Source organism: Electrona antarctica (genome assembly GCF_951216825.1).
Source record: "Electrona antarctica genome assembly, contig: scaffold_51, whole genome shotgun sequence".
Taxonomy (NCBI): Eukaryota; Metazoa; Chordata; class Actinopteri; order Myctophiformes; family Myctophidae; genus Electrona; species Electrona antarctica.
This window is the reverse complement of record NW_027637067.1, coordinates 217906-230405: the sequence shown is the minus strand read 5'-3', so window position 1 is coordinate 230405 and position 12500 is coordinate 217906. Positions and strand designations below refer to the sequence as shown.

Sequence of the window (12500 nt, the reverse complement as noted above, 5' to 3'; positions counted from 1 at the left end):
GCGTGCGTGCGTGCGTGCGTGCGTGCGTGCGTGCCTTATTATAAACCCGGCTCTGTTCACTTCATACACTTGAGAGCCTCTTTCAAATTGACCAAAAATGTGTTCATCCCATTGCTGAAAATAGTTTAAAAATCACACCCGTGTGAAGTGAGGGGCGCTCTCTTATCATCAGTCCTTCACCTTCGGCATCAGTACTCAACTCATTGTCAACAGGATGTAGTCGGTGGTTTACGTCAGTTCTGTGAGCGCGGAGAGCAAAGCTCCGTTTCTCTGTGAGCGCGGAGAGCAAAGCTCCGTTTCTCTGTGAGCGCGGAGAGCAAAGCTCCGTTTCTCTGTGAGCGCGGAGAGCAAAGCTCCGTTTCTCAGTGGATTTATCATCTAGGAGGGATATTAAACTAATTTAGGTCTGACGTCGAAATTTAAAAAAATGACAGTTTTCTGAAATACCTGTTTCTGTATCGGTGGTTCTCAATATTTCATGTCAGGGACGCCCAAAATTATATGTAATTGGCCGCCGACCCCCCATCTGAAAATATGTTGTTCCAGGGACCTCCCAGAAGCAAAACATTTAGTTAAAAACTGAAAGAATATATTTAAACATTTGGGCCACATTTTCACAAATTTTCAAAAATAGCAGACTTGAGCTTTGTAGATCTGCTATTTTTCAATAGCTAAAGTATAACATAATACTTAAAACACCAAAAGGGGTTCCCGCCCCAAAAGGGGTTAAACACATTGAGCCTCCATGTACCGTCGCAAAAATGCGGGGACAATTCGTGGGAGCCCCAAATCCACATGGCCACAATCAAACACCTGTTAACTCTATCTCTACCGCTAGCTGCTAGCATCAACCCCAGTTCCCATGCAGCGCCAGCATACCGCTAGCTGCTAGCATCAACCCCAGTTCCCATGCAGCGCCAGCATACGGCTAGCTGTTAGCATCAACCCCAGTTCCCATGCAGCGCCAGCATACCGCTAGCTGTTAGCATCAACCCCAGTTCCCATGCAGCGCCAGCATACGGCTAGCTGTTAGCATCAACCCCAGTTCCCATGCAGCGCCAGCATACCGCTAGCTGTTAGCATCAACCCCAGTTCCCATGCAGCGCCAGCATACCGCTAGCTGCTAGCATCAACCCCAGTTCCCATGCAGCGCCAGCATACGGCTAGCTGTTAGCTTCAACCCCAGTTCCCATGCAGCGCCAGCATACCGCTAGCTGCTAGCATCAACCCCAGTTCCCATGCAGCACCAGCATACGGCTAGCTGTTAGCATCAACCCCAGTTCCCATGCAGCACCAGCATACCGCTAGCTGTTAGCATCAACCCCAGTTCCCATGCAGCGCCAGCATACCGCTAGCTGTTAGCATCAACCCCAGTTCCCATGCAGCGCCATGGGAACTGGCGCTGCATGCATCAACCCCAGTTCCCATGCAGCGCCAGCATACCGCTAGCTGTTAGCATCAACCCCAGTTCCCATGCAGCGCCAGCATACCGCTAGCTGCTAGCATCAACCCCAGTTCCCATGCAGCGCCAGCATACGGCTAGCTGTTAGCTTCAACCCCAGTTCCCATGCAGCGCCAGCATACCGCTAGCTGCTAGCATCAACCCCAGTTCCCATGCAGCGCCAGCATACCGCTAGCTGTTAGCATCAACCCCAGTTCCCATGCAGCGCCAGCATACGGCTAGCTGTTAGCATCAACCCCAGTTCCCATGCAGCACCAGCATACGGCTAGCTGTTAGCATCAACCCCAGTTCCCATGCAGCACCAGCATACGGCTAGCTGTTAGCATCAACCCCAGTTCCCATGCAGCACCAGCATACGGCTAGCTGTTAGCATCAACCCCAGTTCCCATGCAGCACCAGCATACGGCTAGCTGTTAGCATCAACCCCAGTTCCCATGCAGCACCAGCATACGGCTAGCTGTTAGCATCAACCCCAGTTCCCATGCAGCACCAGCATACGGCTAGCTGTTAGCATCAACCCCAGTTCCCATGCAGCACCAGCATACGGCTAGCTGTTAGCATCAACCCCAGTTCCCATGCAGCACCAGCATACCGCTAGCTGTTAGCATCAACCCCAGTTCCCATGCAGCGCCAGCATACGGCTAGCTGTTAGCATCAACCCCAGTTCCCATGCAGCGCCAGCATACGGCTAGCTGCTAGCATCAACCCCAGTTCCCATGTAGCACCAGCATACGGCTAGCTGTTAGCATCAACCCCAGTTCCCATGCAGCGCCAGCATACGGCTAGCTGTTAGCATCAACCCCAGTTCCCATGCAGCGCCAGCATACCGCTAGCTGTTAGCATCAACCCCAGTTCCCATGCAGCGCCAGCATACCGCTAGCTGCTAGCATCAACCCCAGTTCCCATGCAGGACCAGCATACCGCTAGCTGTTAGCATCAACCCCAGTTCCCATGCAGCGCCAGCATACGGCTAGCTGTTAGCATCAACCCCAGTTCCCATGCAGCGCCAGCATACGGCTAGCTGTTAGCATCAACCCCAGTTCCCATGCAGCGCCAGCATACCGCTAGCTGCTAGCATCAACCCCAGTTCCCATGCAGCACCAGCATACGGCTAGCTGTTAGCATCAACCCCAGTTCCCATGCAGCACCAGCATACCGCTAGCTGTTAGCATCAACCCCAGTTCCCATGCAGCACCAGCATACGGCTAGCTGTTAGCATCAACCCCAGTTCCCATGCAGCGCCAGCATACCGCTAGCTGTTAGCATCAACCCCAGTTCCCATGCAGCACCAGCATACGGCTAGCTGTTAGCATCAACCCCAGTTCCCATGCAGCGCCAGCATACCGCTAGCTGTTAGCATCAACCCCAGTTCCCATGCAGCGCCAGCATACCGCTAGCTGTTAGCATCAACCCCAGTTCCCATGCAGCGCCAGCATACGGCTAGCTTTTAGCATCAACCCCAGTTCCCATGCAGCACCAGCATACGGCTAGCTGTTAGCATCAACCCCAGTTCCCATGCAGCGCCAGCATACGGCTAGCTGTTAGCATCAACCCCAGTTCCCATGCAGCACCAGCATACGGCTAGCTGTTAGCATCAACCCCAGTTCCCATGCAGCGCCAGCATACCGCTAGCTGTTAGCATCAACCCCAGTTCCCATGCAGCACCAGCATACGGCTAGCTGTTAGCATCAACCCCAGTTCCCATGCAGCGCCAGCATACCGCTAGCTGTTAGCATCAACCCCAGTTCCCATGCAGCGCCAGCATACCGCTAGCTGTTAGCATCAACCCCAGTTCCCATGCAGCGCCAGCATACGGCTAGCTGTTAGCATCAACCCCAGTTCCCATGCAGCACCAGCATACGGCTAGCTGTTAGCATCAACCCCAGTTCCCATGCAGCGCCAGCATACGGCTAGCTGTTAGCATCAACCCCAGTTCCCATGCAGCACCAGCATACGGCTAGCTGTTAGCATCAACCCCAGTTCCCATGCAGCGCCAGCATACCGCTAGCTGTTAGCATCAACCCCAGTTCCCATGCAGCGCCAGCATACCGCTAGCTGTTAGCATCAACCCCAGTTCCCATGCAGCGCCAGCATACCGCTAGCTGTTAGCATCAACCCCAGTTCCCATGCAGCACCAGCATACCGCTAGCTGTTAGCATCAACCCCAGTTCCCATGCAGCGCCAGCATACCGCTAGCTGTTAGCATCAACCCCAGTTCCCATGCAGCGCCAGCATACCGCTAGCTGTTAGCATCAACCCCAGTTCCCATGCAGCACCAGCATACGGCTAGCTGTTAGCATCAACCCCAGTTCCCATGCAGCGCCAGCATACGGCTAGCTGTTAGCATCAACCCCAGTTCCCATGCAGCGCCAGCATACGGCTAGCTGTTAGCATCAACCCCAGTTCCCATGCAGCGCCAGCATACCGCTAGCTGTTAGCATCAACCCCAGTTCCCATGCAGCACCAGCATACGGCTAGCTGTTAGCATCAACCCCAGTTCCCATGCAGCGCCAGCATACGGCTAGCTGTTAGCATCAACCCCAGTTCCCATGCAGCACCAGCATACGGCTAGCTGTTAGCATCAACCCCAGTTCCCATGCAGCGCCAGCATACGGCTAGCTGTTAGCATCAACCCCAGTTCCCATGCAGCGCCAGCATACGGCTAGCTGTTAGCATCAACCCCAGTTCCCATGCAGCGCCAGCATACGGCTAGCTGTTAGCATCAACCCCAGTTCCCATGCAGCGCCAGCATACCGCTAGCTGTTAGCTTCAACCCCAGTTCCCATGCAGCGCCAGCATACCGCTAGCTGCTAGCATCAACCCCAGTTCCCATGTAGCACCAGCATACGGCTAGCTGTTAGCATCAACCCCAGTTCCCATGCAGCGCCAGCATACCGCTAGCTGTTAGCATCAACCCCAGTTCCCATGCAGCGCCAGCATACCGCTAGCTGTTAGCATCAACCCCAGTTCCCATGCAGCGCCAGCATACGGCTAGCTTTTAGCATCAACCCCAGTTCCCATGCAGCACCAGCATACGGCTAGCTGTTAGCATCAACCCCAGTTCCCATGCAGCGCCAGCATACGGCTAGCTGTTAGCATCAACCCCAGTTCCCATGCAGCACCAGCATACGGCTAGCTGTTAGCATCAACCCCAGTTCCCATGCAGCGCCAGCATACCGCTAGCTGTTAGCATCAACCCCAGTTCCCATGCAGCACCAGCATACGGCTAGCTGTTAGCATCAACCCCAGTTCCCATGCAGCGCCAGCATACCGCTAGCTGTTAGCATCAACCCCAGTTCCCATGCAGCGCCAGCATACCGCTAGCTGTTAGCATCAACCCCAGTTCCCATGCAGCGCCAGCATACGGCTAGCTGTTAGCATCAACCCCAGTTCCCATGCAGCACCAGCATACGGCTAGCTGTTAGCATCAACCCCAGTTCCCATGCAGCGCCAGCATACGGCTAGCTGTTAGCATCAACCCCAGTTCCCATGCAGCACCAGCATACGGCTAGCTGTTAGCATCAACCCCAGTTCCCATGCAGCGCCAGCATACCGCTAGCTGTTAGCATCAACCCCAGTTCCCATGCAGCGCCAGCATACCGCTAGCTGTTAGCATCAACCCCAGTTCCCATGCAGCGCCAGCATACCGCTAGCTGTTAGCATCAACCCCAGTTCCCATGCAGCACCAGCATACCGCTAGCTGTTAGCATCAACCCCAGTTCCCATGCAGCGCCAGCATACCGCTAGCTGTTAGCATCAACCCCAGTTCCCATGCAGCGCCAGCATACCGCTAGCTGTTAGCATCAACCCCAGTTCCCATGCAGCACCAGCATACGGCTAGCTGTTAGCATCAACCCCAGTTCCCATGCAGCGCCAGCATACGGCTAGCTGTTAGCATCAACCCCAGTTCCCATGCAGCACCAGCATACGGCTAGCTGTTAGCATCAACCCCAGTTCCCATGCAGCGCCAGCATACGGCTAGCTGTTAGCATCAACCCCAGTTCCCATGCAGCGCCAGCATACGGCTAGCTGTTAGCATCAACCCCAGTTCCCATGCAGCGCCAGCATACCGCTAGCTGTTAGCATCAACCCCAGTTCCCATGCAGCACCAGCATACGGCTAGCTGTTAGCATCAACCCCAGTTCCCATGCAGCGCCAGCATACGGCTAGCTGTTAGCATCAACCCCAGTTCCCATGCAGCACCAGCATACGGCTAGCTGTTAGCATCAACCCCAGTTCCCATGCAGCGCCAGCATACGGCTAGCTGTTAGCATCAACCCCAGTTCCCATGCAGCGCCAGCATACGGCTAGCTGTTAGCATCAACCCCAGTTCCCATGCAGCGCCAGCATACGGCTAGCTGTTAGCATCAACCCCAGTTCCCATGCAGCGCCAGCATACCGCTAGCTGTTAGCTTCAACCCCAGTTCCCATGCAGCGCCAGCATACCGCTAGCTGCTAGCATCAACCCCAGTTCCCATGTAGCACCAGCATACGGCTAGCTGTTAGCATCAACCCCAGTTCCCATGCAGCGCCAGCATACCGCTAGCTGTTAGCATCAACCCCAGTTCCCATGCAGCGCCAGCATACCGCTAGCTGTTAGCATCAACCCCAGTTCCCATGCAGCGCCAGCATATGCGTTCACTTTAAAAGACGGAGTTTCCCCCCCCCCCCCCCCCGCACACACGCTACACACACTGTATCATTGGAACACTTACACAGTCTTTACCTTTAGTCAGAAGCGTTTACATGGCGGCAGCGTCGCGGTACAAAGGCACAAATTAAATCCTAAACGTGGACAGCCTGGAGTCTGACTTATGGAGGTTTGAAAGTCCTCCCTTTCAACTGCTTTGCACTGAGATTATATCTGCAATCCCATAGTTGGAACGGTGGGGAGTTGCCATAGGAACCGGACAAATGTTAAAAGCTTCCGTTGGACTGAACCATTATATAGACGGAGTCTACGTTGGAGTACGTATATTTACAGACCTGGGATATGACGCCCCCTAGTGGCGGAGTACGTATATATACGGATCTGGGATATGACGCCCCCTAGTGGCGGGGGAAGGTATATATACGGACCTGGGATATGACGCCCCCTAGTGGCGGGGTACGTATATATACGGACCTGGGATATGACGCCCCCTAGCGTCAACGTCCGTATATATACGGACCTGGGATATGACACCCCCTAGCGACGGGGGAAGGTATATATACGGACTTGGGGAAAAAATAGTTAAGGCACAATGAGGCAATTCTTTTTTCATGATTCTGAATGCATTCCAAGCATTAGTTTTGCACAAAAAACACTCCTTGGGCTGAAAACGGCCATAGCCGTCGTCACAATGTGATGAGTTTTAAAACGGCCATATCCGTCATCACAATGTGATGAGTTTTAAAACGGCCATATCCGTCATCACAATGTGATGAGTTTAAAAACGGCCATAGCTGTCATCACAATGTGATGAGTTTAAAAACGGCCATATCCGTCATCACAATGTGATGAGTTTAAAAACGGCCATATCCGTCATCACAATGTGATGAGTTTTACCTCAATAACATAATGTGACCTCGTTTCACCCGTTCTTACAACGAGACCAGCTTCACCCTGACTAAACCTGTTGGTGTCTGCACACGCACACATGCACACACGCACGCATGCACACATGCACACCCACGCACACGCACACGCTTGCATGCACACATGCACACATGCACACCCACGCACACACACACATGCACACACACACACACACACACACACACACACACACACACACACACACACACACACACACACACACACACACACACACACACACACACACACACACACACACACACACACACACACCCAGGTGCACTGCAGGGCAAACGTACATGGATTGTTTGTTCATAATCTGCTATGTGCACGTTTGCCCTGCATTATGTGTGTGCGTGCGTGCGTGCGTGCGTGCGTGCGTGCGTGCGTGCGTGCGTGCGTGCGTGCGTGCGTGCGTGCGTGCGTGCGTGCGTGCGTGCGTGCGTGCGTGCGTGCGTGCGTGCGTGCGTGTGTGACTCAGTCATTAAGTGGTTTCTGCTGAGTTAAACTTTCCAAAACAAACTTCTTCTTTTTTTCCTAAAAGAAGAAGTTGAAATGTGTGTTCAGCGTCTGAGCATCGCTCTCACGTGAAGTGTGCACGTGTGTGTGTGTGTGTGTGTGTGTGTGTGTGTGTGTGTGTGTGTGTGTGTGTGTGTGTGTGTGTGTGTGTGCGTGCGTGTATGTGTGTGTGTGTGTGTGCGTGCGTGCGTGTATGTGTGTGTGTGTGTGTGTGTGTGTGTGTGTGTGTGTGTGTGTGTGTGTGTGTGTGTGTGTGTGTGTGTGTCCGTAGGACTGCAAAACCATCAGTAAACTATAGGATAATAGGATGCAGAGAGACAGTAAACTATAGGATCATAGAATGCAGAGAGACAGTGTAGTGTCTCAGTAAACTATAGGATCATAGAATGCAGAGAGACAGTGTAGTGTCTCAGTAAACTATAGGATCATAGAATGCAGAGAGACAGTGTAGTGTCTCAGTAAACTATAGGATCATAGGATGCAGAGAGACAGTGTAGTGTCTCAGTAAACTATAGGATCATAGAATGCAGAGAGACAGTGTAGTGTCTCAGTAAACTATAGGATCATAGAATGCAGAGAGACAGTGTAGCGTCTCAGTAAACTATAGGATCATAGAATGCAGAGAGACAGTGTAGCGTCTCAGTAAACTATAGGATCATAGGATGCAGAGAGACAGTGTAGTGTCTCAGTAAACTATAGGATCATAGGATGCAGAGAGACAGTGTAGCGTCTCAGTAAACTATAGGATCATAGAATGCAGAGAGACAGTGTAGCGTCTCAGGAAACTATAGGATCATAGAATGCAGAGAGACAGTGTAGCGTTTCAGTAAACTATAGGATCATAGGATGCAGAGAGACAGTAAACTATAGGATCATAGGATGCAGAGAGACAGTAAACTATAGGATCATAGGATGCAGAGAGACAGTAAACTATAGGATCATAGAATGCAGAGAGACAGTAAACTATAGGATCATAGAATGCAGAGAGACAGTAAACTATAGGATCATAGAATGCAGAGAGACAGTGTAGCGTCTCAGTAAACTATAGGATCATAGAATGCAGAGAGACAGTGTAGCGTCTCAGTAAACTATAGGATCATAGGATGCAGAGAGACAGTGTAGCGTCTCAGTAAACTATAGGATCATAGGATGCAGAGAGACAGTGTAGCGTTTCAGTAAACTATAGGATCATAGGATGCAGAGAGACAGTAAACTATAGGATCATAGGATGCAGAGAGACAGTAAACCATAGGATCATAGAATGCAGAGACAGTGTAGCGTCTCAGTAAAGTATAGGATCATAGAATGTGAACACACACACACACACACACACACACACACACACACACACACACACACACACACACACACACACACACACACACACACACACACACACACACACACACACACACACACACACACACACACACACACACACACACACATTTGCAGAGCGCTGGCTCTCATTGAAGCAGGTTAATAAGTTAATAACGCGCAACAGCATATATTACTCTGTGTGTGTGTGTGTGTGTGTGTGTGTGTGTGTGTGTGTGTGTGTGTGTGTGTGTGTGTGTGTGTGTGTGTGTGTGTGTGTGTGTGTGTGTGTGTGTGTGTGTGTGTGTGTGTGTGTGTGTGTGTGTGTGTGTGTGTGCGAAGCAGCAGCTTAACCTGCTTCAACAGATATTTTTCCAGGACAACGTTTGAATTTGTTTGCAGAGAGGTTAATCAGACAGAGTGTGTGTGTGTGTGTGTGTGTGTGTGTGTGTGTGTGTGTGTGTGTGTGTGTGTGTGTGTGTGTGTGTGTGTGTGTGTATGCGCATGCTCCAGTCAAGCTTGTATTAGCAGTCTGTTAACTCATCTGTCAATTTACATTTACAAAAAAAAAGAAAAAGAAAAAAGAAAAGCCTATAATAATCTTTGGCTATTTAACACTCCGAGTGGCACAAACGGATGTCTACGTCCTATCATATAATCCCGTTCGTCGCTCCGGGACGGAGATTAATCTAAAGTTCCGTCGTTATAAAAACTACAACTAAAACTACAACTGAAACTGCGGTGCGAGGATGCAGTATGGCATGTTTTATATGTTTTATATGTTTTATATGTTTTATATGTTTTATATGTTTTGTTTGTGGCAGTTCTACAGGCTGGTGTATAAACACTCCTCTGACTACAGACAGTTTTAACCCCTTTAACTACTGACAGTTTTAACCCCTTTAACTACAGACAGTTTTAACCCCTTTAACTACAGACAGTTTTAACCCCTTTAGACCTGAGGACGATTCTACAAAATGTCTTCTTAACACTGACAGTTTTAACCCCTTTACGAAAATTCAAAGAAATCCAATGGCAGTCCCTCAGTCAAATTTAGTCACAAATGTCTTCTAAACACTGACAGTTTTCTGAAAAACCCAATGTTTCTGTGTCAGTGGTTCTCAAACATTTTCATGTCAAGGACCCCCAAAGATATATGTAATTGGCCGCCGACCCCCATCTGAAAATATGTAGTTCCAGGAACCCCCCCAGAAGCAAAGATTTGAGTTAAAAACGTTCACTGTGAAAGAATATATTTTCAAAGGTTTGCGCCACATTTTCACGATTTTTCAAAAATATCAGACCTGCAAGCTCGTAGCGCGGCACTGAGTTTCTTAAATCATGGTATAGTGGACAGTAGAAAACACAATGAAACTCATCCTCTATCTACAACCCCCAGGTCACAAAGAACTACAACTCCCAGGTCACAAAGAACTACAACTCCCAGGTCACAAAGGACTACAAATCCCAGGTCACAAAGAACTACAACTCCCAGGTCACAAATGACTACAACTCCCAGGTCACAAATAACTACAACTCCCAGGTCACAAAGGACTACAACTCCCATGTCACAAATAACTACAACTCCCAGTTCACAAAGAACTACAACTCCCGGGTCACAAAGGACTACAACTCTCAGGTCACAAAGGACTACAACTCCCACGGCAACCTTCCCTGTGTTTCTACACTAGTCCACCCATCGACTAATCTAATATACGGCAATCTTCCCTGTGTTTCTACACTAGTCCACCCATCGACTAATCTAATATACGGCAACCTTCCCTGTGTTTCTACACTAGTCCACCCATCGACTAATCTAATATACGGCAACCTTCCCTGTGTTTCTACACTAGTCCACCCATCGACTAATCTAATATACGGCAACCTTCCCCGTGTTTCTTCACTAGTCCACCCATCAACTAATCTAATATACGGCAACCTTCCCCGTGTTTCTTCACTAGTCCACCCATCAACTAATCTAATATACGGCAACCTTCCCCGTGTTTCTTCACTAGTCCACCCATCAACTAATCTAATATACGGCAACCTTCCCCGTGTTTCTTCACTAGTCCACCCATCGACTAATCTAATATACGGCAACCTTCCCCGTGTTTCTTCACTAGTCCACCCATCGACTAATCTAATATACGGCAACCTTCCCTGTGTTTCTACACTAGTCCACCCATCGACTAATCTAATATACGGCAACCTTCCCTGTGTTTCTACACTAGTCCACCCATCGACTAATCTAATATACGGCAACCTTCCCTGTGTTTCTACACTAGTCCACCCATCGACTAATCTAATATACGGCAACCTTCCCCGTGTTTCTTCACTAGTCCGATCCAGAAGAACACAGTTTTCCGGCCACTGCTACAGAGCTGACAATGAGGTTATATCTTCCCATCTTCTCTGGAGTCCTGCCTCAAAGCAGACCAGAGGTAGAAAACTGTCGTTCCCTGATGTCATCGCTAGGGACACATGATGTCATTGCTAGGGACACATGATGTCATCGCTAGGGACACATGATGTCATCGCTAGGGACACATGATGTCATCGCTAGGGACACAGGCATCAGTAAGTAGGAACTGGGGATGGCAATGAAGGACCGGGAAGTCTGGTGTGGCATTGTGAAATCCAAGATCTCGACCGCAGTCGAAAAATGATTTTCAAACGATCACAAACGTGAGTAACTCTTGATCTAAATCAATGCTTCCAATTCTATCCAAAGATCCTGTGTCAGACGGCCCACCCATCCTGTGTCAGACGGCCCACCCATCCTGTGTCAGACGGCCCACCCATCCTGTGTCAGACGGCCCACCCATCCTGTGTCAGACGGCCCACCCATCCTGTGTCAGACGGCCCACCCATCCTGTGTCATACGGCCCACCCATCCTGTGTCAGACGGCCCACCCATCCTGTGTCATACGGCCCACCCATCCTGTGTCAGACGGCCCACCCATCCTGTGTCAGACGGCCCACCCATCCTGTGTCAGACGGCCCACCCATCCTGTGTCAGACGGCCCACCCATCCTGTGTCAGACGGCCCACCCATCCTGTGTCAGACGGCCCACCCATCCTGTGTCAGACGGCCCACCCATCCTGTGTCAGACGGCCCACCGCGGTCCCATCCTGTGTCAGATGGCCCACCCATCCTGTGTCAGACGGCCCACCCATCCTGTGTCAGACGGCCCACCGCGGTCCCATCCTGTGTCAGACGGCCCACCGCGGTCCCATCCTGTGTCAGATGGCCCACCCATCCTGTGTCAGACGGCCCACCCATCCTGTGTCAGACGGCCCACCGCGGTCCCATCCTGTGTCAGACGGCCCACCCATCCTGTGTCAGACGGCCCACCCATCCTGTGTCAGACGGCCCAGCGGTCCCGTCGCTAGTCGCATTAGAACTAATCATACCTCCTGTCGCCTCGGGGGTGTTTTGGCTACATCTAGCTACATCTAGCTACTTCTAGCTACTTCCCAAAGGGCGTGGAGCAACCTTGAAATGGGCCCTGAAGCAACAAACATCTGGGCATCCTGATTTAATGGCCGCTCGGGATGTTAATACAAATATCAGATCTACAAGTTGAGTTAGTTCTACTGCAACAGATGAGGTCAGAGGTCAGA

General features: G+C 50.9%; 1 protein-coding gene across 1 annotated transcript in view; it reads right to left on the bottom strand.

Moving 5' to 3' along the window:
• LOC306919195 (large neutral amino acids transporter small subunit 4-like) overlaps window positions 1-12500 on the bottom strand; it is a gene marked incomplete at both ends in the record, with an annotated part of 40922 nt that overhangs the window by 17674 nt on the left and 10748 nt on the right. The gene's annotated exons all lie outside the window — the stretch shown is intronic.